This window comes from Giraffa tippelskirchi, chromosome 1 (genome assembly GCF_054371585.1).
Source record: "Giraffa tippelskirchi isolate mGirTip1 chromosome 1, T2T-mGirTip1v1.2.pri, whole genome shotgun sequence".
Classification (NCBI taxonomy): Eukaryota; Metazoa; Chordata; class Mammalia; order Artiodactyla; family Giraffidae; genus Giraffa; species Giraffa tippelskirchi.
In genome coordinates this window covers 167,661,917-167,674,408 of record NC_137275.1, presented here as the reverse complement: position 1 = coordinate 167,674,408, position 12,492 = coordinate 167,661,917, and the positions used below count along the sequence as shown (strand labels likewise).

Below are 12,492 nucleotides of genomic sequence, written 5' to 3'. Positions count from 1 at the left end.
TACTTTTAAATCTTAAAAAATTCTGCCACAAAAAAAGACAAGTAATTATTTGACAGGATTAACAGGTAAAAATAGGAAATGTAACTCCTGTATGATCTAAAAATTGTAACCTTTGTAATTTCAAGCTTAGTAATCAGTTTAGTATTAAAATGACATTAATCATTTTAGCAGCTTAGTATCATAAATAATAAAGTTGCAGAGCCTTTAGTGAAATATTTCCATCAAATTCAAAAAATGTATCAAATGACACACTAATGAATCACTGGAGTACTGCACCATTTATATATTTGATGTAACAATAACAAATAATAACACGTTAATAAAATTTACCTAATCTATGTAAACAATGCACAGACTCATAATAACATTTAGACCAAATAACTTAACTTATTGACATAAACAATTACAGATATCTTTAGAAAAAAATTGCAGATACTTTAACAAGAATAATTAAAATTAGAGGAAGCTAACTTCTGCAAGACTAAAACCCCCAAGTATTTTCCACTTTCACTAAAAATTATGATAGGTAACAGAACTTCACTTCTGGGTTAAAATCATATTACAAATTTTCAGGCCAGCAGATTCTGTCACCTTCACTCAAAAACAGCTAGAAAAGGTACACGTATTCTGGAAAAAGAAAGATTATAACTCAATATGTAGATGTGAATATCATTATGTCATTACCCATGCATGTTAAGCTTCTCATTCTTGCCTGAGTCTTATGTCAGAGCAGAAGACTTTCTTCTGGGTCACTTATTTCCACCAATCTTCTTTCTTTACCCCATAGGAAATCAAGGCTTAAATTTCTTCAACTTTTAAGTAAAGGTAGATCTTCAGAGATGGGGAAGACAACCAGCTAACAGTTCTAAATCATTTTCTTAAAATTCTCAGAAGTTCCATGTGGCCAGACACATTAAAAAAAAAAGTGACAAATACTCATCTTCAACAAACTCCATTTCAAAGCAGGATTTTGGGAGAAACCAACAAACAAAAAATTACAGGTAGAATCAATGTTTGAGTGGGTCAAAAAAAAAAAAAAAAGAGCTATCTGAATTTAGATGGAACATTTCCAGAACAAGAACACAGGCATGCATTCTCATCCTCTTCTTGATCTTCATTCTGATGTGGAGATCCAGATGGAACTTCGACTTCCCAGTTCATCGACTCTAGCCATGAGCTTCTGCCCTCTGAGTAAGGGTGTGAGCTCCTAGTGTCTGCATATTGAGGTGATCCTCTCACTTCACTGAGAGCAACTTCATGGGATGGAACAGGATACATTTTATCTCCTTGCCTGTATCTGATTTAGGAAACAGAGAATTGAGGTACAAGGATTTGCATTGCAAAAGAAAGGCAAAATGGCTTGAAGACAATTTTACCCTCATTGGGGACTTTTTCTGGGCTCCCTGCAAACTCCTCTTGAAATAGCTCATGCTGACTCACTGGCTTTGGGGACACACTTACTGTAGTCAACATTTTTTATGGCACTTGATTGTGAGATCTTAGATTTAGCCATGTTGCTTGGCAACACATGAACATTTTCACTTTGACTTACCTAAATTCAAATTTTAAACTTTCAGAAAGAGCACAGATGGTTTTAAGATTTAGCATTTTATATTTATAAGGAAAAAATATACTCTCTTCTAATGTATTCGCCTACCAGAAGAAATTCTAAGTTTTGTGCTAAACAACTCCATTTATATCTATTTAAATGTCCCTGCCGTTTTCTTCAATTTCCATCCCAGCTGTTCCCATCACTAGTCACGGTCAAAAAAAAAAAAAAACCAAAAATCTATCCTTATACATTTTTAGTCATACTGTCTGCTCTAGAAAGGAATGTGCAGTAATTCAAATAATGCCTCAGTCTATCATCAAACATAACTGGCAAAAGAGAGCATGAAGAGGGTGAGGAAGAAACAAAGAGGGAGAAAGAAGTGGGAGGAAGAGGAGCCGGGGAAGGGGAGAAGAAAAGAGAAAAAGAAAGAAAGAGGGTCAGAGGAAGGAGGAAGGAAGGAAAAAGAAAGGGAATTTACATATGAATTGCCATTCAAGAAATTACTTTTCTGTATGTGACAAACTATTTTCAAAGGGACTTATATACACTGTAATTATCATTAAGATTCAAACAATGTAATAAGAACAGAATGGACGTTTCTTCAAAATTTAGCATATCAACAAATGTTTGTAATGATTCTCAAAACACAGATACTCATCACAGCACAATTTAATACAAATTATTTAACACATCCAAAAGTGAGGAATTTATGATATATTAGCATATCTATGCACTATGGACTTCCCTGGTGGCTCAGACGGTAAATGTGTCTGCCTACAATGTGGGAGACCCGGGTTCGATCCCTGGGTTGGGAAGATCCCCTGGAGAAGGCAATGGCAACCCACTCCAGTACTCTTGCCGGGAAAATCCCATGGATGGAGGAGCCTGGTAGGCTATAGTCCATGGGGTCTCAAAGAGTCAGACATGACTGGGCAACTTCACTTTCTTTCTATGGAGATGTGCTAATACTCTATGTGGACAACAACATTGTGATCGTGGATTATTTAACAATAAGTAAAGATGTTAGTAGTATGTTAGATTATTAAACATAAGAGTAGGTTTCAAAACTTTCATGCAGAATATGATTCTAGTTTCTGCAAAAATAAGATGTGTGTGTGGACATAGGAAACAAACTTATGGTTACCAAAGGGGAAGGGGTGAGGGAGAGATAAATTTTGAGTATGGAATCAATGGATATATAAAATAGATAAATGACAAGGACTTATATATAACACAGGTAACTATATTTAATATCTTAAGAAAAATTGAAAAAAATAATATATAACCAAATAACTTTGCTGTACTCCTGAAAATAACACAATATTGTAAATCAACTATACTTCATTAAAAAACGTGGTGTGTGTATGTGTGCGTGTGTTTGTGTATGTGTAATAATGGTAAAAGATATACAAATTTTTTCAATTGTAGGATTATAAGAGACATATTATTTTACCAAGTTTTACTCAATAAGTATGTACTGCTTTTATAATATGGAAAGTAAGCCAATTCAAGTTGCTTTTATACACGTTGTGCAGTAGACTAAATTGACGATCAGTTTTTTGCTGAGTTGAATATTAACATAATGTATACCATCTCCAAACCCATCCTTCTATGCTCCATTCTGTGATACCTAGGTTTCAACTTTGCAAATAATCTGCCTCCTTTCCAGCAAGTTTCCTGTTAGATTCTACCAATGGGGGCACTACAGAGACTGAAAGGCAAACACAGAGAAAAGGGAGATGCTCTTCCCATTCGCTTATTTCTGTGGGTGTCATCCCAGCAGTGGCCTGTCACATCATGATTTGTTTCACTCGGCAGCTTATGGCAGCACTCCCAGAACAAGGCTCACCGCACCCCCATGGTAGTACTAGCATAAAACGGGCAGTGTCCTCTCCCAACTACTGACCCCCCTAACTCAATCACCCCTAAAACTAACCATGTGTGAGGGGAAGCAAAGCAAGAGAAGGCTCCCCTTCCACATATCAATGCTGAGCTCACACACTCAGCTGCACCCTGAGTGGGCAGTGTGGACCCCAATGGTGGGGCAGGTGGCAGAGGCACAGGGTGGGTGGCAGGCCCATCTGATTGGCAGGGCAGTAAATCATCTTATACAGCAATTCTCTTCAAAAACTGTTATGATACAGCAGAGTTCAAGTCCAGGAGTAGAAATGTATAGTAATTGAGGACAAAGGTTGGTGACTTCAACGATGGCCTGTTGGAACAGACCTTGTTTGAACTCTGCCTTGATTCTGTCACCTGAACCGAGGAGATTCACTTGATTTCGTCACCTGAATCTGTCAGCTGGGGAGTCACAGGCCGGGGCCAGGAGTTCCACAACTGAGTACACTGGCCTTTTTTGTTGGCCAGGCAAGACAAAAGCTCATGATGTCCCAGAGGGAATCACTACTGTCCATGCAACAGAACTGAAATCAGGAAGCAATAAGAACATTCACATTCCTCTGGCTACAGTGACCCTGAACTATTCTATTTGTTTTCATAAAGACCATACACAGTCTTGGAAGTTGTACAAGACGTGGCAGCCACTTTTAGACTTCTTATGGCTCCTGGAACACTTATCCGTGATAATTCAAATGCTGTATAATTAGTGAAATCTTTATGTGTTGATTCTCAAATAAAGAAGTATGTATGGGGATATGAACCAGCTAAAGTAAGTGAATGCTATAGACATAAATTTGCTATAACAGTGGGGTAAAAGTTGACATTTTAAACTGACTAATGTTTTTTGGGGGGGGCAGTAGGTGTTAGTTCTAGAAGGTCTTGTAGGTCTTCCTAGAACCGTTCAACTTTAGCTTCTTCAGAGTTACTGGTCGGGACATAGACTTGGATTACCATGATATTGAAAGGTTTGCCTTGGAAATGAACAGAGATCATTCTGTCGTTTTTGAGATTGCATCCAAGTACTGCATTTTGGGCTCTTTTGTTGACTGTGATGCCTACTCCATTTCTTCTAAGGGATTCCTGCCCACAGTAGTAGATATAATGGTCATCTGAGTTAAATTCACCCATTCCAGTCCATCTTAGTTCGCTGATTCCTAGAATGTTGATGTTCACTCTTGCCATATCCTGTTTGACCACTTGCAATTTGCCTTGATTCATGGACCTAACATTCCAGGTTCCTATGCAATATTGCTCTTTACAGCATTGAACCTTGCTTCTATCACCAGTCTCATCCACAACTGGGTGTTGTTTTTGCTTTGGCTCCATCCCTTCATCCTTTCTGGAGTTATTTCTCCATATTGGGCACCTACCGACCTAGGGAGTTCATCTTTCAGGGTCCTATCTTTTTGCCTTTCTATACTGTTCATGGGGTTCTCAAGGCGAGAATACTGAAGTGGTTTGCCATTCGCTTCTCCAGTGGACCACATTCTGTCAGACCTCTCCACCATGACCCATCCATCTTGGGTGGCCCCACATGGCATGGCTTAGTTTCATTGAGTTAGACAAGGCTGTGGTCTGTGTGATCAGATTGGCTAGTTGTCTGTGGCTGTGTCTCAGTCAGTCTGCCCTCTGATGCCCTCTCTCAGTGCCTACCATGTTACTTGTGTTGCTCTTACCTTGGATGTGGGGTATCTCTTCACAGCTGCTCCAGCAAAGTGCAGCCACTGCTCCTTATCTTGGATGTGGGGTAGCTCCTCTCAGCCACCACCCCGACCTTGATGGCGGGTAGCGCCACTTGGCCGCTCCTGTGCCGTGGCAGCCGCTGCTCCTATGCTGTCGCAGCTGCCTACACATGGACATCACCAGATGGTCAACACCGAAGTCAGACTGATTATATTCTTTGGAGCCAAAGATGGAGAAGCTCTATAGAGTCAGTAAAAGCAAGACAGGGATCTGACTGTGGCTCAGATCATGAACTCCTTATTGCCAATGTCAGACTTAAATTGAAGAAAGCGGAGAAAACCACTAGACCATTCAGGTATGACCTAAATCAAATCCCTTGTGACTATACAGGGTAAGTGAGAAATAGATCTAAGGGACTAGATCTGATAGACAGAGTGCCTGATGAACTATGGACAGAGGTTCGTGACATTGTACAGGAGACAATAATCAAGACGATACCCAAGAAAAAGAAATGCAAAAAAGCAAAATGGCTGTCTGAGGAGGCCTTACAAATCGCTGCATAAAGATGGGAAGCAAAAGCAAAGGAGAAAAGGAAGGATATTCCCATTTGAATGCAGAGTTCCAAAGAATAGCAAGGAGAGATAAGAAAGCCTTCCTCAGTGATCAATGCAAAGAAATAGAGGAAAACAATAGAATGGGAAAGACCAGAGATCTCTTCAAGAAAATTAGAGATACCAAGTGAACATTTCATGCAAAGATGGGCTCAATAAAGGACAAAAATGGTATGGACAACAGAAGCAGAAGATATTAAGAAGAGGTGGCAAGAAAACACAGAACTGTACAAAAAAGATCTTCATGACCCAGATAATCATGATGGTATGATCACTCACACTCACCTAGGGCCAGACATCCTGGAATGTGAAGTCAAGTGGGCCTTAGGAAGCATCACTATGAACAAAGCTAGTGGAGGTGATGGAATTCCAGTTGAGCTATTTTAAATCCTGAAAGATGATGCTGTGAAAGTGTGGTACTCTATATGTCAGCAAATTTGGAAAACACAGCAGTGGCCATGGGACTGGAAAAGGTCAGTTTTCATTCCAATCCCAAAGAAAGGCAATGCCAAAGAATGCTCAAACTACCGCACAATTGCACTCATCTCACACGCTAGTAAAGTAATGCTCGAAATTCTCCAAGCCAGGCTTCAGCAATACGTGAACCGTGACCTTCCAGATGTTCAAGCTGGTTTTAGAAAAGGCAGAGGAAACAGAGATCAAATTGCCAACATCTGCTGGATCACCGAAAAAGCAAGAAAGTTCCAGAAAAACATCTATTTCTGCTTTATTGACTATGCCAAAGCCTTTGACTGTGGATCACAATAAACTGTGGAAAATTCTGAAAGAGATGGGAATAACAGACCACCTGACCTGCCTCTTGAGAAACGTGTATGCAGGTCAGGAAGCAACAGTTAGAACTGGATATGGAACAACAGACTGGTTCCAAATAGGAAAAGGAGTACATCAAGACTGTATGTCGTCACCCTGCCTATTTAACTTTTATGCAGAGTACATCATGAGAAACGCTGGGATGGATGAATCACAAGCTGGAATCAAGATTGCCGGGAGAAACATCAACAACCTCAGATATGCAGATGACACCACCCTTATGGCAGAAAGTGAAGAAAAACTAAAGAGCCTCTTGATAAAAGTGAAAGTGGAGAGTGAAAAAGTTGGCTTAAAGCTCAACATTCAGAAAACTAAGATCATGGCATCTGGTCCCATCACTTCATGGCAGATAGATGGGGAAACAGTGGCTGACTTTATTTTTGGGTGTTCCAAAATCACTGCAGATAGTGACTGCAGCCATGAAATTAAAAGATGCTTACTCCTTGGTAGGAAAGTTATGACCAACCTAGACAGCATATTAAAAAGCAGAGACATTACTTTGCCAACAAAAGTTCACCTAGTCAAGGCCATGGTTTTTCCAGGAGTCATGTATGGATGTGAGAGTTGGACTATAAAGAAAGCTGAGTGCTGAAGTATTGATGCTTCTGAACTGTGGTGTTGGAGAAAACTCTTGAGAGTCCCTTGGACTGCAAGGAGATCCAACCCATCCATCGTAAAGGAGATGAGTCCTGGGTGTTCTTTGGAAGGACTGATGTTGAACCTCAAACTCCAATACTTTGCCAACTGATGCAAAGAGCTGACTCATTTGAAAAGACCCTGATGCTGGGAAAGATTGGGGGCAGGAGGAGATGGAGACGACAGAGGATGAGATGGCTGGATGGCATCACGAACTCAATGGACATGGGTTTGGGTGGACTCCGGGAGTTGGTGATGGACAGGGAGTCCTGATGTGCTGCGGTTCATGGGGTCGCAAAGAGTCAGACGCGACTGAGTGACTTACTGAACTGAACTGAACTGATGTTTTTTTTCCTCTCACATTTTTACATGACTGTTTACAGATAATGAAAAGAATGCTGTGGATTAAGTAAAATATCAGATTTTGTAAAATACTTGTTGTTCAGTAGCTCAGTCTTGTCCAACTCTGCGACTCTATGGGTTGCAGCACACCAGGCTTCCCTGTCCTTTACTGTCTCCTGGAATTTGCTCAAATTCATGTCCATTGAATCTATGATGCTATCCAACCGTCTCATACACTGTCACTCCCTTTTCCTCCTGCCCTCAATTTTTCCCAGCATAAGGGTCTTTTTCAAAGGGTCACCTCTTCCCATCAGGTGGCCAAAATATTGGAGCTTCCACTTCAGCATCAAGTCCTTCCAATGAATATTCAGGGTTGATTTCCTTTAGGATTGACTGATTTGATCTTTAGGATTGATTGGATTGACTGTAAAGTAGAGGGAAGGGAAAACAAAGGAGAAATAAAATTTTGCACTGATGAACTGTGAAATTTACCTCTGTAATGTGGCAAGGTTTTTAAGAGTTTAGAAATAAATTAAGAATGAGCTGTGACCAAGAGAAAAAGAGATAGAGAGAAAAAAGAAAAGAAACAGAAATGATTAATTTTTTAAAAAAAGCAAGAGAAGTTTCTGCAGCAAGTCCAGTGGTCCTGCTTCGCCAATTGCAGCCTCACAGTGGCAGATTCTAAGATCCTAAGCATCTGGGTAAACAAGGCTGCTGCAGGGAGCCTCTAGAAAACCCCAAGAGGAGGACCACAGTGCAGATCTCTAGGATATGGGAGCAAATGGATGCTCTCTTCGATACATTCTTTTCTTCTTTTGAGAAACAGTTCCTGGAGTGCTTTTGATCCTTAAGAGACTGAACTCCTGACCATGGGACTGTTGACTGATGAAAAAAAGATAAAAAGCACAACCTCAAAACTGAGAGTTGTGCTTTATTTGGCAGACAAACTCAGGACTTCAGCCCAGGATGCAGCCTCTCAGATTGCTCTGAAGAGGTAAGGGAAGAGCTAGGATATACAGGAGTTTTTTGCAACAAAGACCAGGTAGTCAGAACTTCCAAATACTACCTGTAATTAATCAGAAAAGTAGACATCTCAAGTTAATGAATTTGGTGCTTTTCTATGTATGGGAAGGTGCAAAAGTCTGGGCTCACTGAAATCATTCCCTTGATATGAACCTCAGCTATCTGAGGGCAGCATCCTGTGCTTTTCAGTCCTGAGAATCCTTAAAGTGGCATCCTTAGGGTACACCATTGAGGTTGGCTGTAGCCACTGATGGCTTGATGGCTGCAACGTTCTTTGTTCACTGATACGGCAGGCAACATTTTTTCACTCACAAGACGTGAAAATGACCATCCAACCCGAAGTACCCTCATGAACAGGGTATTACATGGTCCACCAAACCAAGAGTTTGGGCAAATAATTAATCATCAAGTGGATATGTTTTTAAGAGCTCAGCGTAGCTGCAGCCTTCCCTTGTATTTCAATGACCTTCTTTGATACCCATTCTACTTCGTTGTCTCTTCTTCTCTGATCCAGGGAATTTTCTTATGACAGAGGAAAACAGCTTGAGCTGTTTACAGATGGATAGATCCTAAGAAAGGTGGCTCTCACACAATTTAGACTTCAATGGACACCAAAAGTTTCAAAAAACTGGAGAGTAAAACTATTTGCCTGATCACTTCAGGCTCCTTATGGGATTGAACTAACACTCAAAAAAGGAGGTGGCTGCACAGGCTGGGGAAGTTAGTGTCGGTTATAAAAGAAGACTTGAGTTGCTTCTAAACACATGAGGGTGGGGAGCACACTGACTGGATCCTCTGAGCACCTATTAATACTTTCACATCCAATAATAAAAGTTAATATAAAACTATGGAAGCCATAAAAAAGCAGGCTGTTGAGGATTCAGATTGTTCAGAAACAGAAATTGAGATGAGACCCCTAGCAAAGAAACACAGTTAGCTGAGTTCTAATGGAACACACAAAAAAGAAAGTTACAAATATTAACCATTTCATAATTAGTTTTATAAAATAGGACTATCAAAGGTAGGCATGCTTTCTTCCTTGCTTATTATATGTATTTAATTTGTATTATTATGTATTCATCCATTTTTATCTTTTCACTTTTTCTTGTTATTTTACATAAGATTTTTTGGGTGGTAGATCTATTACAATTTAGAGTACAGATGAGTCTCCAGGTGAGACTGTAACAGAATTTGAGGAGGTAGTAACATCACACAGCAATGGATACTAAGACTCTAGAAATGATTATTGCTGTTAGGACTTTGTGTCTCCCTTTTTCCAGAAAGAGAAGAGAGCAAAGGATTGTCTTTCTAGGCAAAAGAATAGTGTTTGATTTTGGGCAGTTGAAAAATGAATAGAGTGAATTATGCCAGTTCATTAAGCTATTTCCTTTCACCTCCAGACTCTTCATTCTGCACTCAGAGCTGAGACTGCAATCAGCATTTCCCCTTGGCTTGATTGTGTCTTTCTAGACGAGCAGTAGGAAGCACTAGAGGGAGAAGGGAAGGCATAATGGAGGAAAGACAAGCTCATGCTGTTTCCTTATTCTTCCTTCAACATTTCCCTACCAATAGTCTTTTTCCCAGGGTAGCAGCAGGAGCAGCCCCTTAAGAGCACAAGACAAGCTGAATTCTTTCCCCAGCAGGCTGGGTCTCTGCTCTGCAGATCCTGCTCCCAGGGTTTGGATTAACTCACCCCAACACCTTCTCATTTTCTCCCACCCTATGGTTATCTGAGGAGACTTTACAAACAGCAGAAGAGTGAAGAGAAGTAAAAAGCAAGGGAGAGAGCGAACAGTACACCCAATTAAACACAGAGTTCCAAAAAATAGCTAGAAGAGAGAAAACGGACTTCTTCAATGAACAATGCTTAATAATATAAGAAAACAGCAAAGGGGGAAAGACTAAAGATCTCTTCAGGAAAATTGGAACCATCAAGGGAGCATTCCACCCAAAGATGGGCACAATAAAGGATAAAAATGTTAGAGACCTAGCAGATGCTGAAGAGATCAAGAAGAGATGGAAAGAATACATGGAAGAATTGTATAAAAAAGATCTTAATGAACCGGATTACTACGATGGTGTGGTTAGTCACCCAGAGCCAGACATTCTAGAGTGCAAAGTCAAGTGGGCCTTAAGAAGCACTGCTGTTAATAAACCTAGTGGATGCAATGAAATTCCCGAAGAACTATTCAAATTCCTAAAGGATGATGCCATCAAGGTTTTGCACTCATTATGTCAGCAAATAGAGAAGACCCAGCAGTAGCCACAGGACTGGAAAAGGTCAATCCTCATCCCAATCCTCAAGAAGGGTAGTACCAAAAAATGTGCTAATCATCAGACAATTGCATTCATCTCCCATGCTAATGAGGTCATTCTTAAAATCTTGCATGCTAGGCTTCAGCATTATGGGAACCAAGAACTTCCAGATGTCCAAGCTGGGTTTAGAAAAGGAAGAGAAACTAGAGATCAAACTGCCAACATTTGCTGGATTATAGAGAAAGCAAGGAAATTTCAGAAAAACATCTATCTCTATTGCATCAACTACACTAAAGCTTTTGACTGTGTGGATCATGACAAACTGTGGAAAGCTCTTAGAGAGATGAGAATACCAGACCATCTTACCTGTCTCCTGAGAAACCTGTATGGATGACAAGAAGCAACAGTTAGAACCCTACGTGGAACAACTGACTGGTTTAAGAGAAAGGAGTACAACAGGGCTGTTTGCTGTCCCTCTGTTTGTTTAACCTATATGCTGAGCACATCATGAGAAATGCCAGGCTGGATGAGTTACAAGCTGGAATCAAGATAGGTGTGAGAAACATCAACAATCTCAGATATGGTAATACAGATAGTCACCAGGAACTATACAGGGAAACCTGAAGTGCTACAGTCCATGGGGTAACAAAGAGTTGGACACAAGTTAGTGAATGAACAACAATGAACAACTGTCCAGAATATACTAGAATTCAGTGTACTGGGGCTAAGGAAAACTAAAAGCTTAATTTAAGCTTTGTTTTTTTCTCCATAGTCCTAAAGGAAATGACTGTCAAAACTTGGATATGAACCCAGATCAGACTAACCCAAATATCGACCAACTGATAAACAAAAAAATAAAATGTGGTATGACCATACAATGGAATATTACTTAGCAATAAAAAGGAATGAAGTATTTATACACAGTACCAACATGAATGAACTTTCAAATCATTATGTGAAAGAAGTCAAGCCAAAAGGACAACATATTTTATGAATCCATTTATACAAAATGTTCCCAATAGACAAATCTGTAGAGACAGAAAATGGACTAGTGCTTGCCAGGGGCTGTGGGAGATGGAATTAGGAGTGACTGCTAATGAGTATGGGATTTCTTTTTGGAATGATGAAAATTTTCCAATATTAGATAGCGGTGATGAATGTACCCCAAAGCACTGAATCGTACACTTGAAAAGTGTGCATAGATTTTATGACATGTGAATCTCATCTCAAGAAAACTGTTCCAAAAATTGTAATTAAAACCAAATAATAAAACATGGGGATGAATAGCTTCATTAGTATTTACTCCAGGAAAATAATTATTTTATTTTTGTTAATCAGTCTAAAATGTTTTCAAAGAATGGCATTTTGTGTGTAAACAGCTGTTTTGCATGTGTGTGTGTGCAGGGGGTGGTGGGAGGTGTTGGTGCATTTTCCATGAAAGGCTCTCACAAAGAGAGGCCTTTAATTGTTCATGGTGTTGCCATGTTGATTTCTGAGACTTCACAAAGAATTTGTGATCCTGGACTAAAAAAAGAGAACAGGGCACCTGAAATGATCACATCATTGTTAATCAACTATATTCCTAAAATAAAAAGTTAAAAATAAATAAATAAGGAGAGCATTTCACAGAAACGGAAGTATGATGGCTAATACTATAAA

At 39.8% G+C, this 12,492-nt stretch overlaps 1 long non-coding RNA gene across 1 annotated transcript in view; it reads right to left on the bottom strand.

Moving 5' to 3' along the window:
• Positions 1-268: 268 nt before the first annotated feature.
• LOC145511972 (uncharacterized) overlaps positions 269-12,492 on the bottom strand; it is a 61,864-nt gene continuing 49,640 nt past the window's right edge. Inside the window, exons 3-4 of the long non-coding RNA XR_014058247.1 lie at positions 5,128-5,297; positions 269-1,297 (exon numbers count right to left, since the gene is read on the bottom strand). This is a non-coding gene — a long non-coding RNA (uncharacterized LOC145511972). The remainder of the gene's footprint in view (positions 1,298-5,127; positions 5,298-12,492) is intronic.